This window comes from Neofelis nebulosa, chromosome 5 (assembly GCF_028018385.1).
Source record: "Neofelis nebulosa isolate mNeoNeb1 chromosome 5, mNeoNeb1.pri, whole genome shotgun sequence".
In the NCBI taxonomy this organism is placed as follows: Eukaryota; Metazoa; Chordata; class Mammalia; order Carnivora; family Felidae; genus Neofelis; species Neofelis nebulosa.
In genome coordinates this window covers 62,097,771-62,118,550 of record NC_080786.1, presented here as the reverse complement: position 1 = coordinate 62,118,550, position 20,780 = coordinate 62,097,771, and the positions used below count along the sequence as shown (strand labels likewise).

General features: G+C 35.1%; 1 long non-coding RNA gene across 7 annotated transcripts in view; it reads right to left on the bottom strand.

Annotated features, from left to right (window-relative positions):
- The window catches only part of LOC131512135 (uncharacterized), a 67,710-nt gene extending 56,216 nt beyond the window's left edge, over positions 1–11,494 (bottom strand). For 4 of the 7 annotated variants that reach the window (XR_009261983.1, XR_009261981.1, XR_009261982.1 and 1 more), the window contains exons 1-3: positions 10,047–11,494; positions 8,840–9,556; positions 7,296–7,424 (exon numbers count right to left, since the gene is read on the bottom strand). This is a non-coding gene — a long non-coding RNA (uncharacterized LOC131512135). Of the gene's footprint in view, positions 1–374; positions 1,303–5,495; positions 7,425–8,839; positions 9,557–10,046 lie in introns of all 7 variants that reach the window. The other 3 variants (XR_009261980.1, XR_009261977.1, XR_009261979.1) reach the window with 2 other exon arrangements.
- Positions 11,495–20,780: the final 9,286 nt, after the last annotated feature.

Genomic DNA, 20,780 nt, shown 5'->3' with positions numbered 1-20,780 from the left:
GTGCTGAGATATAGGAAATGTAAGTAAACATCAGAAACCATACTGAATTGATAACACCAAGTATTTTTAATAAACCCTTCAGTAAATTCTATCCTAAATCAGTTTTGATTCACAAGCTACTCTAGACATTTAAGTCAAATATCTAGTCTGATTTTTTTTTCTATTTTTATCCCAATCAAATAGAGATAACATGAGAAAAGCACTTCCAATCAAGAAAATTGTTGTTTCTAATGTGAATTAACCAGTAGTTGACATTTTAGATTTACTAGTTCATAAACTACTTGAGAAGAAGAAATACAATCATATTTAACGTTAAATCTTTCTTGGGCTTATCAGAGGGTGTATGCTTACAAATAGTCAGCCGTGGAACCTACCTGGTTGATGAGCAATTTGGGTGAAGAATACCAATGTGGATTAAAAGCCTAATTCCCAGCAGGCCCTTCTCTATGGGAAATCTGTCTCCGAGGGCTGGCTAAGAACTTGCCTTGCTCACTGACTTTTTTCCTGTAGGCTGACCATTGATGGGGAGAACACCACTAAACATTTTGATGATTCATTATAAGTGTGCACATCATACTTTTACACTGATTTTTATGTGGCTACGTCTTAATAGTCTCCCACACCAAAAGTCATGTTTGAAATACAATACATTAACAATCTGAAGCAGACTGAACTGTGAAGCAGGATACTGAGAATAAATAGATGAAATTCTAGACATTTCTAAAGAGGATCCAGCTACTTAATAGCCACTGAGGTCTTCGGTGAATAGGTGTGAATATTTCAGTGCAGTCCAACCTGAACTGAGAAGCAGTTCTTCATTCCAAATTTAAATACCGCCTGTGCATATAAAAAAAAAAAAAGAGTTTTATTTATTAGTCCAAAATGTTACTATGATTGGGATCTTGAAAAAACATTCTTTTTCTTGGGCATGTTCTTCAGCAAAAAGCAGTTGGGAAGGGTAGGTTAGAGAATGGAACTTGTCTTTGGAAGCCATAAAGTTGAAACGTCCTGTTTTTCACCTCACAACAGGCGAAGCTGGGCCGAAGATAGTTGTTGAGTAAGTACATTTCTCTGCCAAAGTTAAGATGATGAACCATGGGTGAACCCTGGCAACATTCTATTCACCCACTGAAAAGCTGCTAGTATTTGGTTATTGAGGCTCGCCCAAATCATTTTCCTCACACGTTGGACCCATTCTCTTTGAGGGGCAAGTGCAGCTTCCAACATGAGAGTTACAGTGAGCTCTGTGGATACACTGACGCTTCAGAGCACAGTTCGATCCATACTGGCCTGACCTGCATTCTGTGAGGGAGAAAAATAAAAATAAGGGCAATTCAAATATGCTTTTTTATCACACAGTCTTTTTACTACTATTTCTTGGAAACGAATAGGATAATGATAGACTTGTAAAGAATTCTGGTTAACCATGTGGTATCTTTTTCCCATGCTAGAATGTTATATAATAAAAGTAAGGACTTTAATGGAAAACAGGAGGAAGCTGGGGGTGTCAAGGAAATTAGTGACAAAACTGAAAAGAGGAGAAGGCAGGACAGCAGCTTACATTTTTAAAGTACCTTCTCAGAATTAGATTGTTCAATAGAGCTTACAACAGTGGCATTCTGAGGGACCCAGGGAAAATGGATTAGTTGTCTTGAGGTCAGAACAAGGCAACACTCGCTCAGAATACGCAATATATGAAATTTGTCTTTAGGTTGAAACACAATCATTTGAGCTTATGTTGTTGAAAATGAAATGCTTTTAAATTCAGCTCTTTCATCTCTTAAAATATATCAAAAGGGCCATAGATCTCCTGTATACCTAACTCTGTGAAATCCTGCTATATGTACTAAAGGGATATAACTATGTTTAAATTGAATTGGGTTGTGATTACGACTGGTGGAAGAATAAAAGGAAGGGATAAAAAGAGTTAACGTTTTATTAAAATAACTAAAAATGGACTAAAAGGGGTCCTTCAAATATCACACCCCAGTCTGGGTGTTTGGTATTAGTCCAGAAGAGAATTAGTAGAGAATTAACAGGTTCTGTCTCTGAAGGATTGTGAGGTTAGGGAGAAAGTCCAGCCCAGTCCAGCCCATGGAAACAGAAAATCGATTCATACTTTCTAGTCACACTGGAAAGACTAGGAATTAAATAAATTTACCAATATTTAAGGATCAGAGAAATCTAACTTGTATTAATAACAGTCACCTCACTCTGTGCAGTTTACAAAATGGGTTCCTAATACATTATTTCATTTGGTTCTAACAAACACTTGTGAGGTAGGCAAGGCAGTGACGTAAGCCTTCTCATTCTGGAAAGAGATAAACGAAGGTTCGCTGTGGCTTAAGAAACCTTCGTACATGTTATATCCCAGGTGAATGGCGGAGCTGGATTTCTAAGTTCTTGCCTGTTGCTCTTTGGTCATTCTCCAATATTGTGTAGAAGGACAAAGCATACAGATAGAAGAAAGACCAAATAAGAAATTAGAACACTGGAAAGAGGAAAATTCAGAAAAAAAATAACATATACATATATATAATAAAAATATAAAACATAGATAATAAAAATATATAACATACATAATAAAAATATGTAACATATATATAATTGTGTGTGGATAGATAGATGATAGATGATAGACAGATGACAGATAAATAGATACTAGAGCAAGTCTTGAGTCTGTAGGCAAAATTTTGTTAAACATTTCTTTAGTGCCTCAAAATTCTCTTTGCTGGGTTGGAGATTCAACCTAAATTTACCACGAGCAGTTGGATTTTTTTTTCTCTCGGACAATGAAGATGGCTTAAGAGGTGCTTTAGAGCTCTTGCCTTAAGTAATTAACTACTTAGATTTTAAATATGGTATAAATGGAGACTGAGAAATCAATTTTGTAATTAATCGCTTTGATAGAGTAATTCAACTCTTTCCTAAAGGAAGGTACAACAGGTAGGTAAAGGAGTTTGGAGGTGATGTAAATGCTGCTTTGAAATGAATCTCTTCTTTAAAACTCCAAACTTTATGAAGTTAAAAAAGAATTCTGTCATTTCAAATTCAAACTAACGCATTCACCTCTGCCCAGTGTGTGGGAGGAAGTTTGGTGGTAAGACCTAAGTGTTCTTGTTTGTAAAGGAGTTATGAATCAGGATCTTTCCTGAGCAGTTCAGAATCTGATTTTAATTTATAAAAATACCACATTTTCATGTTAATAACGATGTGTATTTAAGACATCTGTTTGAATGTCTGCAAATGTTAATTTACCAAGAGGGTGGGGAAATAATCCAATAAAAAGCTGCTACATTCTTTTATGAATTAACATTATGGCTGTTTAATGGGTCTTTTACCAGAGTTCAAATTAAAATGAGGTCTTTTATCTTTATAGTGCCTGCATAGACACAGCTGCTCACAGTTAATATCACAGATGAACTGTGCCTAATTGAAAATAAAAATGCAAATAAAAGACCCTGTAGTACATCTGTGTAGGCTGTGGGTATCCCAAAGAGCTCGTGACAAGAGGGGCCTTGAAGTGCCCACTGAGAATGGACACATTAGTACACATGATCCACTGTCACGTGGTAATTACTTGTGGATGAAAGAGCCTATGTGATACAGGAATTTTGTCCATGGAAAGTCCATAGAGTGAGGCTTTAATTTCCAGCCTGTCCACCAGCTCTCTTGGTTTAGTGGCTAGCATTAAGCCACTTCTGAGTGCTGTCCCATAGAACTTTCTGCAAAGACAAAAATGTTCTATACTGCGTTATCAAATGCCGTAGCCACTTGAGCACTTGACATGTAATGTGCGACTGAGGTGAATTTTAAATCAAACCAAATTTAAATTAAATAGCCACCTATGGTTAATGGACAAGGCATGTTAGACATGCCTCTCTAACATATCTCTGCGGATAGAGAACCAAAAGCAATTCCTATGATTGCAAAGGCACCTAGCATAAATTAAAATGTCTGGCACATAGTATGCATTCAATAAACACTAGTGGTTTTTCTCGATATTTAGATCAAACCACAAATGCTACAAGCATTCTGCCTTTCCTGAGCATTTCATTGGTGACATGCATGCTGTGGCTTCACCAAGATGTTATGTAAATGTTTATTCTGACATATTTAGTTTAGATATGACAAGGTTCCAGGACTTTTGTCTACCATGACCCCGCGAAGAATGCAGAGAAGAGAAGCCAGAATTCCTTCAACAAAAATTTGCTACAGACTATCATGTGCTGGATGGACAAATAGACAGTGGCTCAACTCACAAGCCTGCAGTGCAGCAGAACACAAGGATTAGACATTTAAATGAAGCAGCTTTGCAAGAAAGCAAAGCTTTCTTGTGCCTGAGTTGGAAGAACCCATAAGGTTCCAAGTCAGTATTCATAACCCCTTTACCTTGGTCTCAAAGTCTATAGAAAGGGAAGAAAAAAGTAGAGGAAAGGATATAACACTCTTGATGAGCTACTGGAGGTTCCTTATTCTGGCCTGTATACAGATACTCACACATACAGTATTGACCACTAATAGTATTACCCAAAGTCTGAAAACAGTCTGCCTGGGTTCAAATCTTGGTTCTGCCACTTACTACCTTTCTGTGCTTCCATTTCTTCATCTGTCAAATAGGAATAACCATAGCAACAACCGCATAGAGTGGTGGTAAGAATTAAATGAATGCATGCAAAGTGTTTAAGATGGGGCAAGGCATTCCAAAAAGTAGCTTTTTCTCCCCCCACTATTTCTTAGAAGCAAAGTGGAGTGGGGGAGATGATGCTGCGTAAGAAGTACTCTCCTATAGCCTGTTACTATGGTTTTCTCAGCATTACTGAAATTCCAAGTTACAGAATCATAGATTAGTGCTGGAAATGATCTTAGCAATATGTAGCCTCAACCCTTCTTTCTGGCAAGGAGGAAAGTAAATTCTGAGATTAAATGCTCTACTTTGGATCATAATTTGTGGCAGGGTCAGTCCTTCAGGGCTATAGTGAAATGTATAAAATCTTTTCATCTAGTAAACATCCATCAAGTTAAATAGCAAGTGATGTATCAAGGATCCATTCAATCTGCTTTCTCCTCTTCTGAAGACACTCCCTGAAGATTTAGGATTTTACATTCCAGGTCATTCTTGTGAGTGGAATGGAAAATAAAGGATACATCTCAATTTACAATGAGTAGGTGGGAACTCGGTTCTCAAGAATACTATTTGGAATCGTACCTTAATTGCCTTAATTTTAGTTACTTTTCTGAATAACTTTTGTGATGAGGGTATTTAACTGGATTACTCTGAGGTACTTACAATGTGCCCTGTCTCAGCTGTGGTGCTGGATTTGGGTGCCTGTGATGCAACAGCTATATACCCTGGGTAATTGTACTAAGGCAAGGTGACAAGCAGTGGTGGGGCAATGTTCTCTAATTTAGTAATGTTTTTAGTATGAAAACGTCTGTATATCTCCATGTGAACCATGAATCAGAGGGGCATCATGAGATGCTTTGGTTCATACCAGCATCACATGTGGCTCCAGTTTTCTCAGGTGGATAGAAGTATTTTCCAGTTACTGAGTGGCAGGACCTTTCTCATTCACAGTCACAAAGTTGATGGCAATTGTCTCCAAACATTCCAGGTGAATACTCTACCAAGGAATACTGAAAAATTAACCCTCTGAGCTTTCACTGATGCACTTAAATTGAGATTAAAATACAATTTCCTCGGGGTGCCTGGGTGGCTCTGTTGGTTAAGCATCCGACTTTAGCTTAGGTCATGATCTCATGGTCCCTGAGTTTGAGCCCCATGTCGAACTCTGTGCTGACAGCTCGGAGCCGGGAGCCTGCTTCAGATTTTGTGTCTCCCTCTCTCTCGGTGCCCCTCCCTTGCTCGCACTCTCTGATTCTCTCTCTCTCTCTCTCAAAAATAAATACATATTAAAAAATTTAAAAAAATACAATTTCCTCAAGATTAAGTCCCAACTAACAAAATGGGATGGTAAACTGATATTTGTTGGTCAGAAGAAGGGAGGGAAGTTTTGGAATTTTCAGAAAGAGGCTGCATTGTATACACAATTTCACATTCAGGTCTTAAAATCTATATATTTCGACAATGGTTTATATCTGTCAGAATGTGGGTAAGCTTTTTGAAGATAGGAATTTAAGGAAAGAGACTGAGTCCACTAACTAAGGGCATTTTAATACTTTTCCTTAAAAAGCTATTTATTGTGTATCTCCTCAGAAGACTGTTAGCTCTATGTTTTCCACTATATTCCCACATTTTAATGCAGAATCAGGCACATAACAAGAGCACATTATTGAATCACTAAATAATAAATGAATAAAGGATGGACAAGAAATACTATATATAAGGCTCTAGTGACAAATGAGGATATGGTATGAGACTAATATATAAATCTTTTTAAGAGGCAATAATTTTGGTTCACATAAAGTCAAATTATTATATTATATATTATAGTATTATTATCATGGTTGTTGTAATGATATGCACAAGACTGTAGATAATAGAGAGTAAGACTTAGAGTTGTTTACTAAGAACTATGTAGTTTGGTATTGTTTAGAAGTAGGCTGATCAGAGTCTTTTAGGACTTTATAATACTTTGTTTCAAACTGAGTAGCCCAAATTCCCACCTCCGTCTATTCATCCACGTTCATGGCTGCCACTACTTTCTTGTGATAAAAGCCCAATTCACATCTTTCAATATTTTTTCATAAAACCCTTATATTTATTTCAATTCCATTGAACCCAACATAGTCTTTTAAAAACATTTAATGAAATATTTTTCATTCAGAGGGAGATCATTTGTCCACTAAAAGCTAACAGCTTTTGGGGTGCCTGGGTGGCTCAGTCGGTTAAGTGTCCAACTTCAGCTCAAGTCATGATCTCACAGTCCGTGAATTCGAGCCCCGTGTCAGGCTCTGTGCTGATAGCTCGGAGCCTGGAGCCTGCTTCAGATTCTGTGTCTCCCTCTCTCTCTGCCCCTCCCCTGCTCATGCTCTGTCTCTCTCTGTCTCAAAAATAAATAAAGATATCAAAAAAAAAAGTTAACAGCGTTGGTGATGTTTTGAGATATTAAACAATTTCATTTATAGGAGGCAAAACATTTTGATCAACTAGAAGCAAAATCAGAAAGAACAACTATATTGGCGTAGAATGAATTCTTGTCTCTTTAATGTCCAAGTCGGAAGTTTAGATGATTATTCCATGTTTTCAACTGGAGTTTGTATTTTGGCCCTCAGTTGGAAAGATGTCATGGTCACACAGAATTCCCATATGTCTAAAAATGCTCTGGCTATACCTTTTTCACACTGGCTGCCATGGAAACCTGCTGGGCAAATGCACTGTCCATTCACTGCATCACAACTGGCTCCATTTTTGCAGTCACAGATGTGAGCACAATCCAAACCATAAAATCCAGGAAGGCACGCTAGAAAATAGAAGTGTCAAAAGGCTATGTTGTCTTTAAGAATAAGTAATAAATGACATGCTCTAGGTCATTTTTTTCCCCAAGACTAAAGAAGGAGATGAGAGCAAAGAATTAGAAAACAAGAAAAAATTATATGGAGATGAATATCGACAATAGTTTAGTCATATAGATAAATGAATATATAAAATGCCATTCTCTATAAGTCATCTAGAAAAATCCATACTAAAATGTAAAATATCTTCAAATAGATAAAATTTATTTGCTATGATGAGCTATCGTCTTACAAAGATGTCACCAAAACCCTCTAATACCCTAAACACCTAAAACTATGTTTTCAAACTTCAGATTCAAGCTAAATTTAGCAAGAATGGTTTTTCAATCAAATTGTTTAAGTAAATAAGGGTATCTATGGAAAGTGATTCACATGGTTCTTTTTTTTTTAAAGTTTATTTCATGTATTTTGAGAGGGTGGGGAGGGGAAAAAAGAGAGGGAGAGAGAGAATCCTCCCATGCTGACAGTGCAGAGCCTTACGTGGGTCTAGATCCCACAAACTGTGAGATCATGACTTGAGCTGAAATCAAGATTCAGATGCTTAACTGACTGAGCCACCCAGGCACCCCGCATATAGCTCTTAATGGTTGAAGTCCTGGGAATGTATGACAAAGGTGGGTATGAGGAAATCAGGGGAAGAAAAGAAGGAGAAAGGGAATAAAAGAGAGAGAATATGATATATATATATATATATATATATATATATATATATATATATGATCTATATCATATATAGTAGGTTAACATCTTAAGAAGAAGTTAAGTTTTAAAGTCAGCGAAATATAATATTTGGAAATTTTCCTTAGATGATCCATAAAGTACAATATAGAACTGTCTTTTAGGAAGTCCAGTATAACCTGTTTCTCTTCCATGGTTGGAGATGGTTAATATTTTTGTGGCTGAATATCAAGAAGTAGTACTTGGTTTACATTTAGAGACCATGTAATCCAAGCAAATGCATTTCTTTAAATGCTAAAATTGTCATCTGTCCGGAGAGATGACCTGAGAGAGGTGTGTGAGAGCTAAGCTTGACTGCAAAAAATAGATTCTCATTTCCTATCTTGAGCTTTCTTTAAGGCTGTGCTTACCACTCATCAATGGGAAGGGGATGAAATTTACTCACCCTTCAATTACCCATATTCTCTCCCCCCTCTCTCCCTCCCTTCCTTTCTCTAGCTCTCTCTCCTCTCTCTTTCTCTGTGTCCCCCACCCCCCTTCTAGAGTTGGATTTGGCTACGTTCCATGTGTATGACACTTGTCAAGCATGCATGGACAGATTCAACATTAGGAAAAACTCATAATCAGGGAGAAGAAAAAGAAGGTAAAACCAAAAGGAGATAAGGAAATTTTACACAATATATACCCTTCTATTGTCTGATCTCATAAATCTTCAAAAATAAGTAAAAAGGAAGATCCAATGCAATGTTTCTTCTGTTTGTTCTTGTACAATTGCTACTGAAAACACATAGAAAAAAAATCAACTATACTTTATCTCTTTTATTTTAATTATATATAAAATTGAATTCATGAAGATTGCTTTGCTCAACTTATTCATTTCTTTCAATAATACTATTATTCTTCCAGGCTCCCTGGCTCAGAACTTATAGCCATCTTTGATTCCTTCATTTTCTTCATCTTCATGTCCAAATCAATTGCCTAAAACAGTCAATTATTCTTCCAAAATAATCGTTTGCTCATTCATTCCCATTTTTATCCCAGTTTATATTTTAAAAATTCTGGACCATAATTATAGCTTCCCGCATAGACAATACTCATGACTATCCTTCCCGATGATCAACAATGTACCCACTTTACAGATGTTTCACCAGAGTGATGTCTCCTGTCTGCTCAAAATCTTCCTTGATAAGCAACTACACAGAAGATGAAATTTATGAGCTTTGAATAAATATATTTTACTCTCTTGTATCTGTTACTCCGATCTTGAAAACAAAACAAACAAAAACTACAAGACGTTTGATTCAATACTTACTGACCTAAGAAACCTCAGAGTAGTTGGCGAGAATTCTAAACTTCAGAAAGCTTAATAAGATTTGTTCCTGGGAAATATGTTTGCCAGAGCCTAAAAACAAGTTGAAAGACATGGGAACAATTTTGTACGTTAATATTAGTTAAGAGGCTCAAAAAATTATCTACTTCTAAATAATTAATATTTATCAAGTTTTGCCATGCCACATGCCTCAGTGCTAAATACTTACATGTATCTTCTTATTTAGTCCTCATTATAATCTTTAAGGGAAGGTGTTATTATTTTCCCCATTCTACATATGTTGAAACTGAAACTTACAGAAGTTAATAGTTTATACATCTTTTATATGACAGAGTTAGGCCATTTACAGCTAACTCGAAAGACTCACACATCTTAATTTGTTAACTTTGTTGTCCATCAGGGATCTCTGATGTCTAAAGCAAATTATTGTATAATTCTTCCTTTTCCTATTTAGATGAAAATATTGAGTCCAAATGAAGAAGTGATACAAATATGTTTCAGGAGAACTTGAAAACAGACATTTCTGAGTTAAGCCTAGGTTAACATGAAATAAATGGCTTACTTGTCTATATTTTGCCTAAAGGCAGAGGAAGAACAACTTTGTTCAAAAAGTATGGCAGCTGACTCCTCTGCTTGTGTCTACTCCAGATGCTCCTGGAACCATGGAATCATTGTTGAACAAGAGTTATAAAAAGAATGAACAAGTTCAATTACTTCATCATGGCAACATCTAGATGCAACATCTAGAACTTAAATTAGAGCTATGAAATCCATTGTAGGAAACTAAATCATTAACAGTTTACCTAATTTGATATAATGTGAATGTATTACTTTAATGATTTAAAGCAGTTAAATTTTTTTTTTATGTGTATTTATTGTTGAGAAAGAGAGAGAGACAGGGCGCAAGCAGGGGAGGAGCAGAGAGAGAGGGAGAACACAGAATCTGAAGCAGGCTCCAGGCTCTGAGCTGTCAGCACAGAGCCCCATGCGGGGCTCAAACAAACTGGGAGATCATGACCTGAGTCGAAGTCAGATGCTCAAACAACTGAGCCACCCAGGCGCCCCAAAGCAGTTTTTAAAGCTTAAAACTTGTCAACACTATGAAATGCCCACTTGTTATCTCTGTTTACCATGTTCACAGTTCCTTCTGTGGGAACCTTAAAGGCACTCACAGCTTTTAGAAAACCGACTGCAGACTCCATTGTTCTGACATGAGCAATTAAAATGGCAGCCTGAGCCATAATAACCAGGAACATTCTGAAAAAGAAACCACCCAAGCATTAGTTCTAGTTAATGCAACTGAATTTGTAGTAATGAGTTCAAAAACAGAAACAAACTGAAGAATCGATAAAAAAATAAGAGCAAATCATTAGCTAACCTAATCAAGACAAAAACAGAAACACACCCAATTTTTTTTTTTTTTTTTTAATGTGGACTAACCATAAAAAGGAAAGCTGGACCACTATCTTACAAAAAGCACGATACAAATAAGTATAAAAACGTAAAGGAAATGGAAAACTTATAGAAGACAACTTACCAAAATTCCTCTAATTTGAGGCTGAAAACCTAGATAGACTAATTATAATACAAAAACAATAAAGCAAATAGTAAAATAGTTTCTGATTTAAAACAACAGCAACAAAAATCCCACCAGTCTTAGGTTTCATATGGAATTCTATAAGCCTTTGCGGATGAGATTATCACCTTACTATATACACTATTTCAGAGCATTGAAAAGGAAGAGTAATTTCAAATACATTTTATTGAGTATAACATCAATTCCAAAACCTGACAAAATGCATATAAAACTACAGCTTAATTTTACCTATGAATATTGATGCCAAATTCATAAAAAATGTAAGTACACAGAAACCAACAGCATATTATAAAGCAATATATCATGATCAAGTAGTATTTATTCCAAAAATGTAAGGTCATTCAACATTAGAAAATTCATTAATACATGCATCATATTTATCATTCAAAAGAGAAAAACATATTATTAATTCCATAGATGCAGAAAATATATTCAAAAAATAAATTCACTAAAAAATTCAGTAAAATCATTGAATAAATCAGAAAATTAATAGCTATCTTAATATGGATATTAAAACCCAACATTTCACTTGATGGGAAACAAAAATATTGAACAAATAGATAAAGCATGTTTGTTTTTGGATAAAATGAGTTAACATCATAAATATGTGAATTTTCGCTAACAGAGTAAATGCAGAGGACAAAAACAGCAACAAACAAACAAAAACACCTGTATTTTGTTTTTGTTTTTTTGTTTTTTTTTTCATTTTTGCATCTAGACAATTTATTTATAAAGTTTAATTAGTGGGACACATACACAAAAATGTATCAGGAAATCCCTGAAAATAACAGCAATGAATGGTGGCTTGCCCTATCAGTATCAAATATATATAATAAAGACTCATAATAAAACAGTATTTCATTTCATTTGCACATAAATAAACAAACCAATAAAATAGAGCATCCAGAACTATATCTAACCGCAATATAAATGTTTAGTATTTGATGAAGGCTGCATCTCAAAGCAGTGGGTAAGACAGACTTGTAAAAGTTGCAATATAATAACTGAAAAGCTATATAAAGGGAAAATAGATATATTCCTTACACCATCCACCAGGAAAAATACTTAAAATTGATCAGAGAATTAAGTGTCAAAAATGACATGCTACAAGTATGAAAAGAAAACATGAATGAATTCTCCTAAAACTTGAAAATGGGAAATAAATTCCTAATTATGACTGAAACTAAAAAAAAAAAAAAAAAAAAAAAAAAAAAATAGAAGGAAAAAAAGATATATCTTATTACAAACAACAAGAAACTTTGAATCATGCCGAATCTATAATCCAAAGATGCTCCTAATAAACCATATCCCCTGGGATTTGCACTCTTGTACTGACCATCCCACATGGAATCTGCATTAATCCTATGACTTGCCTTATCCAATAGGATGTGGTAGAAGTGATGTTATATCACTCCCAAGCCTTAGGAAGACCTGATAACCTCTGCTTTGGGAAATCAGCAGTCACCTAAGAAACCCAATTATCCTGTTGGAGAAAAGGGCCATACAAAGGAGGGTGGAACTTTATGATGGGCCTAGTGCCCTTATTAGATGAGACACAAGAGAGCTTTCACACTCTTTCTCTCTCTGCCATAAAAGGATAAAATAATAGAAAAGTTACCTGCAAATCAGAAAATAGGGCTTCTTCCAGGAACCAAATTGGCTGGCACCTTAATGTTAGATTTCCCAGATGCCAGAACTGAAAAAAAAAAAGAATTTTAAGTCACCTCATTTATAATATTCTGTTAGCAGTCCAAGTTGACTAAGACAAGGAGAACGAATCCATGTGGAGAAACACTGAGGTCGCAGATGTGTAAATGAAGAGGTTACCTTCTCTATTCCCACCCAGTGGAGTGTCCAGAGAGCTCCGGGCCCAGTTATTATCTGCAACAAGAGTCACTCAGATGAACCCAGTTAATCATCAGAATCACAAGAGAGAATAATAAATTGTTTTAAGTCTCTAAGCTTTGGGATGGTTTCTTATATATTGATAGATGACCAGTCTGGTGGCAAACGCACTACAGGCAAAGTAAAAAGACAAAAGACAAACTTTCCCAAATTAGGGTGAATGATTCACAACAAAGAGTTAATCTATCTATCTATCTATCTACACACACACACACACACACACACATATAGAATTTCTAACATTAAAGAAGAAAAAACAACCTTATAGAAAAATGAGCTAGAGTTATGAATAATTTATAAGAAAAAATGCAAAAAGTCCTGATCCATTAGGGAAGATAACAAAAAATTTCATAATAATAAAATTTAAATTAAAACTCTATTGAGAGGTGCTCTGGTGGCTCAGTCAGTTAAATGTCCAGCTTTTGATTTTGTCTCAGGTCATGATCTCAGGTTCGTGAGTCTGAGTGTCACATCAGGTTCCACACTGTCAGCGTGTATTGGGATTCTCTCTCTCTCCTTCTCTCTCTGCCCCTCTCCTGCTCTCGCACTCTCTCAAAATCAATAAACTTTAAAAATAAATAAATAAAACTCGATTGATATAACATTTCTCACCAAAATTTGTAACATATTCTTTTGATAAGGCTGTGAAGAAACAGACATTCTATATATTGCTTGTGAGCAAGCAAAATGGTACAACACCACATGGAGAATTTTATATGTTGCAAAATTATATTTGTTTTTACCCAATGACTCAGCAACTCTTGCATATGTTTGAAATGTTTCATATTAACAGTTTAAATGATAGAATCAAAAGTTAAAATATTCTATATTCAATTTGGGGTTAAAAAAAAACTAATATGGGGGCGCCTGGGTGGCTCAGTCAGTTAGGCATCCGACTTCAGCTCAGGTCATGATCTCACAGCTGGTGAGTTCGAGCCCTGCATCAGGCTCTGTGCTGACAGCTCGGAGCTGGAGCCTGCTTCGGATTCTATGCCTCCTTCTCTCTCTGCCCCTCCCCAACTTGTGCTCTGTCTCTATCAAAAATAAATAAATGCAAAAAAAAAGTTAAAAAAAACTAATATGAAAATGATGATACTCTTTTTAAAGTACTGCTGTGATTCTGATTTAGTAATTCCAAATATCAGAAAATTGATGAGCTGTGTTTTCCATGAATTAGGGAAAATATTCATCTTAAAAAAAACCTTCCTGAAAAACAATCTTCAATTTAGACTTAGAAAGGCTGTCATTTCAAGTGACTTTGCCCTCACTTTCAGATGGGAAAACCAAATTGTGAAGACTGTGATATTCCCAGAGACACAGAGCATTGTATCAGCAGTGCAGGAGTTAGCATAGGGAACTATTCATTCTCACTGCTGCCAAATTTCATGACAGTCAAATTAGTGGTAAAGGATGGTGGGTAATTATACCCATTGTGATCATAATATGTTGGGGCCACAGATCTAAAGAGTCATAGCTCCCATAGGTGAAACCATTTAGGTAAAAGTTCACTGTGTACTCCAAGTTTAGGTCACCACACAGTGTTCCCACCTACACTCAGCCTTACCATCAGAGCCCTTTCTCTCTATTCTGCCAAAAGAAAACATCATCTCCTACAACACCGTGCTCTAAATAGGGAGCATGCTCTCCAATGTTGCACCAAATAATCAATTGTGATTCAGAAAGAAAACATCAGAACAACCATCAATGTTTATCTTTATTCATTCTTTGTCAATTTAAACCTCTATATATCTTTTGTAACATACATGTTTGTTGAAAAGCACGTGCATGTCACTTAAAAATATATTCGTGGTGGTGCATGATTAATTTTTTCTTAATGAGTGACGGTGGGTGACCTCTGAGTCCTCCTCTTCACCCTTTGCATCTGGGGCCACTCTTAATGTGAACTGGCTCTGCCCAGGGCCCTGGGTCCTCCACCCTGCCAGCCTCAAGGCCTCAGTGGTGGTTGAGGTTCTTTAGTATCTTGCCAAGAAACTCAAGGGTCAACAAACCTGCCATCCACAAAGGCTTTAGGCTTAAACAGAATTGGAGGGGGAGTGGGGTTTAGGTCTCATAAGAGCTCTTTCACATTAATTTATATTATTTCAATTACTTAGGGGTTTTAAGGATTTTCATGTGGGTAACAAGGTAATAAAACCAGTTGATATTCACATAACACTATTTTTATTGGCAATGGAGTCATAATTGTAAACAACTTGCATGAACTTATTAGAAAATAGCCTCATCACAGGCCTCTACTATATTTTATCAACCAATGGCAGTATGCTCCAGATTTTTATTGAATAAAAGAAAGTGCTAATCAAATTACCTTTTCCACAATAATTTCCTGTCCATCTAAGATAACAAGTACAGCTTCCGTCCACAGGATTGCAAAGTCCATCATTTTTACAGGTACATTTCAGTTCACAGTTTGGGCCATACATTGTTTGGGATACCCTATAGCAAAAATTATATATATATATATGTATATATATATATATATACATACATATATATATATATATAAATACATATATATATATAAATACATATATATATATAAATACATATATATATAAATATAAAGTCACACATATACATACGTACAGAAAAATGTCACATGAGCAAACATTTTTCTATGTTTCAGATAGAGTAATCATATTTGTATAGCAAAAGCATAAGAAAATGTTCAAATTAAAACAACTACTCAGATGTTACCTGAAGGTAGTAAGCACAATCATTCATCCATGTTTTCATTCACACTACACACTTTGATGACACTTATAACTACATGCTTGGTATGCTTGGGGAACTGGAGATACCCTAGCAAATAAGCAGATCCCAGATTGGCAATGGGAGCATTTTCTATATTTAGTCTCAAAACTGACGACAGACAAGTGGCTCACTCGTTAATGTCTTGGTGCCGAAATCTGAAAAGCACTTTAGCCTACAGTGGTGGGTGACACAAAGACCATTGCCAAGAGGAGGTAAGTAAGACACAAGTGAGTGAAGCTGACCAGACATAAGGCGAACTGAGCCTTCACTGTCAGGGGAAAATGACTGAGTGGCACAAAGTGCCACAAATAGGAGATTAAACGCTACTCACATTTAGTTGCTTTTACCATGAATAATATGGGCCCAATATAACCAGCTAAGATGATTTTTTTTCAGAAAAACTCAAAATCCATATTTATATGAAACCATTTAATCTTTGAAAGTTGGCAACCAATTAAAATTGTTTTATGGCACTGTGGAAGCCAAAACTGTATCAGCCAATTCAAACACATTTGTGGCTAGATTTGGCCAAAGGCCTGTCATTTATACCTTTTAGTTTATAGTATTTTTACATAATGATATTTTTCACATGAATTATCTCATGCAATGTTCACAAATATACCTCTGATGTGGGTAACAGTATTCTTATTTACACTTGAGAAAACCGAAGCTCAGAGACTTCATTCTTTCTCAGGCTCAAGTAGCCAGGAAAGATAAAAACTGACCTTCCAATCTAGAACTTCTGACTTCTCATCAACCATTCTTTCTATTCCAGCTAGCAGGAGAGACATTAGAGGTTTTTTTTTTTTTTTTATTTGCCCAAAGACATTTGGTTACTACATAACATAGCACATACTTAATTCAGTATGTATGACACTTTCTTTCCTGCCTTTTTTTTTGACCCAATAGCTGTCCTTAACTTTAGTACCAAATGAAGACAAATACAGTTGTACAATTTATGGTTGAATCACCACTCGATTTAAAATTTCAACCCATCAGGGGTGCTTGGGTGGCTCAGTTCTTTAAGCGTCTGACTTTTGGTTTCAGCTCAGGTCATGATCTCAAGGATTTGTGAGTTCGAGCCCCATGTTGGGCTCTGCACTCACTCTGCAGAGCCTGCCTGGGATTCTCTCTCTCTCTCCATCTCCCTGCCCCTCCTTGTTTGCTCTCTCTCTCTCAAAAATAAATAAACCAATTTAAAAAATAAAATAACATTTCCACCCACATGCCTCTCTGGAGCCCCATATCATACTCTATTTTTTCTCTTAGCATTGATTTTATTCCTTTTTAGCATACATATAATTCACTTATTAATTATGTTCATTCTCCACTCTCTTCTCCACTAGAAAGCAAGTTGTAGGACTGAGATACTGTGTATTTTATCCATATGTTCCATATGCTTAAAATGGGCATTGGCATTACATAAATATGTTTGAATTGAATGAATAAATTCCTGAATATATCCAGAAATAGTCGATGCCTCATAAAGCATATATATGTGTATCTGTCTTACCCTTTAACACATTTTTTTATCCAAGAGGTTAATATAGATACATGATATTGTGAATTTTGCTTCTTCTGTGAAATAAAATTCTCCAAGATTTTTCTAAATTAGTGCATATAATACATCTGCCTCATTCCTTTTTATCGGCTACATAGGATTTATCGCATCTAATAAAATTTATTTTACCACACCACTATGGATAGGCAAGTAGTTGTTTAAAATGTTTTATTTTGCCACTATGAGCAGTGCTGTAATGAATATCCTTGTGAAAGTCTTCATTCATACATACCATTGTATCCGTGGGATAAGTCATCAACAATTTTTTAAATAAAATATGTACTTCTAACTGGTGACAGATAGTATCAAATTTCCTTACAAAGAGATGTGCAAATTTACTAAGAAGTTTACCAATGTGCCATTTTCCTTAGTCAAATGCAACTTTAGTTTGGATTTCTTACATTATGAATGATGTTTATTATCTTGTCATAAGATCTATGGGTGTCACAGATTCTTTTGGTACTAATACATAAGAACACTTAGCTTATTTAAAAAGTTGGTCTCTTTTCTTCTATTTAAAAAAATATGATATTTTTTATGTGTATTATGCCTTGACGAATTGTTTTAGTTCTTTTCAATCAAAACATCATGGATTTTTTTTCCTTTATGGGTTCTGAATTTTTGTCAAGATTTATAATATGACTTTCTAAAATAACTTTCTAAAAACCCCAATGGTAATTCCAGGGCTCTTAGAGTTTTTGTCATTATCTTTAAGTATTTTATACACTTGGAGTAATTTTGGTGAACAAAATTACTTTTACATGAGTTACTTTTGTCTAGATTGCTGGTCATTTGAGTTAACATAACTTATTAAATAATTCATATTTTCCCTATGTTTTACTTTAGTCATTCCTCATTTTTACTTTATTTTATTGTGTTTTTCATTTATTTTCATCATTTTTTATTTACTAACATAAGTACTTTCGAATATAAAGTTTCCTCTATTTTCTGAATTACCTCATGGGATCTGAATATCCTTACTATTGCTTTTAAATTTTTGAAATACTGGTTTTGTTTCCCTTTTTGAGCCATTATTTAAGAAAATTTCAAAATGCCTATGCAGTATAGTGTGGTGGGCTTTTTCCCTGGTAGGGAGTTAGTTTTGTTATTAGTTCCTGTTTTACTGCTTTGATCATAGAATGCCATAAATCATACTTTTTGGAATTGATTTATTTTCTTTTTCAATTTTTATGAATGTCTCATGGATCCTTGAAAAAGATATAATATCTTTCTTAGGGTACAGAATTTGGTTTCTAACAATTAGATATACCTTACTATGTTCAAACTTCTGTAAGCTTATTTTTTTCTGTATATGTGTATACAGTTTTATGTGTATGAGTTAACATAAATGAATTAGTCTTCTATTGATAAGCTCCTACTCTCTATTTCTGCTTGTATAGACTATGGCTTTTGGTTTATGGATTTTGATATTATGTTATTTGCTTTATACATATCTACTATATTTCAATCTTCATTATGAATTTTATTCCCTATTATTATATGTCTTTCCCATTAGTTGATCATTGTCATAAAATTTAATATTGTTTTATACTGATGTCATGACCACTGCTTTATTTTTCTCACATGTGTTTTGTGTGACTTGTACCCATTCATTTAATGTCATTGTATTTTGGAATCTTTTTTTCTAAGCTAATATGGGCATTATTTCTTTCTTTCTGTTGTTTTCAAGACTTTCTTTTTTAGTTTTTAGAAATGTAATGCTGATATGTCTCTTGTATATTTCTTTGTCTTGTCATTCACACAGCTTCTTGAATCTGTAAGTTTATATTTTTTGTCATATTTAGGAAATTTCTGAACTTTATTTATTTATTTATGTTTGTTTATTTATTTATTCATTTTTTGTAGTGTGATTGACCCCAAAATTTTATTTCTGTAACATATAACATTTTATGATGATAACTGGAATTATGAGTGGTAACATTATACCATGACTGATTTTTAGGAATTTTATACGATCTCTGGAATATTTATATTAAAACATATACAAATATAACCTAAGAAGGTTAAACATTACTTCTTTTTTTTAAATTTTTTAAATTTTATTTTTTTTAATTTATATCCTAATTAGCATATAGTGCAACAATGATTTCAAGGGTAGATTCCTTAATGCCACCTACCCATTTAGCCCATCCCTCCTCCCACAACCCCTCCGGTAACCCTCTGTTCTCCATATTTAATAGTCTCTTATGTTTTGTCCCCCTCCCTGTTTTTATATTATTTTTGCTTCCCTTCCCTTATTTCATCTGTTTTGTCTCTTAAAGTCCTCATATGAGTGAAGACATATGATATATGTCTTTCTCTAACTGACTAATTTCACTTAGCATAATACCCTCTAGTTCCATCCACCTAGTTGCAAGTGGCAAGATTTCATTCTTTTTGATTGATGAGTAATACTCCATTGTATATAGATACCACATCTTCTTTTTCCGTTCATCCATCCATGGACACTTGGGCTCTTTCCATACTCTGGCTATTGTTGATAGTGCTGCTATAAACATTGGGGTGTATGTGCCCTTTCAAAACAGCACACCTGTAATCCCTTGGATAAATACCTAGTAGTGCAGTTGCTGGGTCGTAGGGTAGTTCTATTTTTAGTTTTTTTAGGAACCTCCATACTGTTTTCCAGAGTGGCTGCACCAGTTTGTATTCCCACCAATAATGCAAAGAGATCCTCTTTCTCCGAATCCTCGCCAACATCTGTTGTTGCCTGAGTTGTTAATGTTAGCCATTCTGACAGGTGTGAGGTGGTATCTCATTGTGGTTTTGATTTGTATTTCCCTGATGATGAGTGATGTTGAGCATTTTTTCATGTGTCAGTCCAACTATTATTCCTTTAACTATTTTTTCAGCCCTACTTTTTTTCTCCTCTCATCTGGGATTCTGATGACAGAAATGTAGAAATGTTAGATCTTTTAAAAAAAATTTTTTTTAATATGAAGTGCTCATCCCAACAGGTGCCCTCCTCGATACCCATCACCCACTTTCCCCTCCCTCCCACCGCCCATCAACCTTCAGTTTATTCTCAATTTTTAAGAGTTTCTTATGGTTTGTCTCCCTCCCTCTCTAGCTTTTTTTTTTTTCCTTCCCCTCCCCCATGGTCTTCTGTTAAGTTTCTCAGGATCCACATAAGAGTGAAACATATGGTATCTGTCTTTCTCTGTATGACTTATTTCACTTAGCATAACACTCTCCAGTTCCATCTACATTGCTACAAAAGGCCATATTTCATTCTTTCTCATTGCCAAGTAGTATTCCATTTTATATACAAACCACAATTTCTTTATCCATTCATCAGTTGATGGATTTAGGCTCCTTCCATAACTTGGCTATTATTGAAAGTGCTGCTATAAACATTGGGGTACAAGTGCCCCTATGCATCATCACTCCTGTATCCCTTGGGTAAATTCCTAGCAGTGCTATTCCTGGGTCGTAGGATAGAC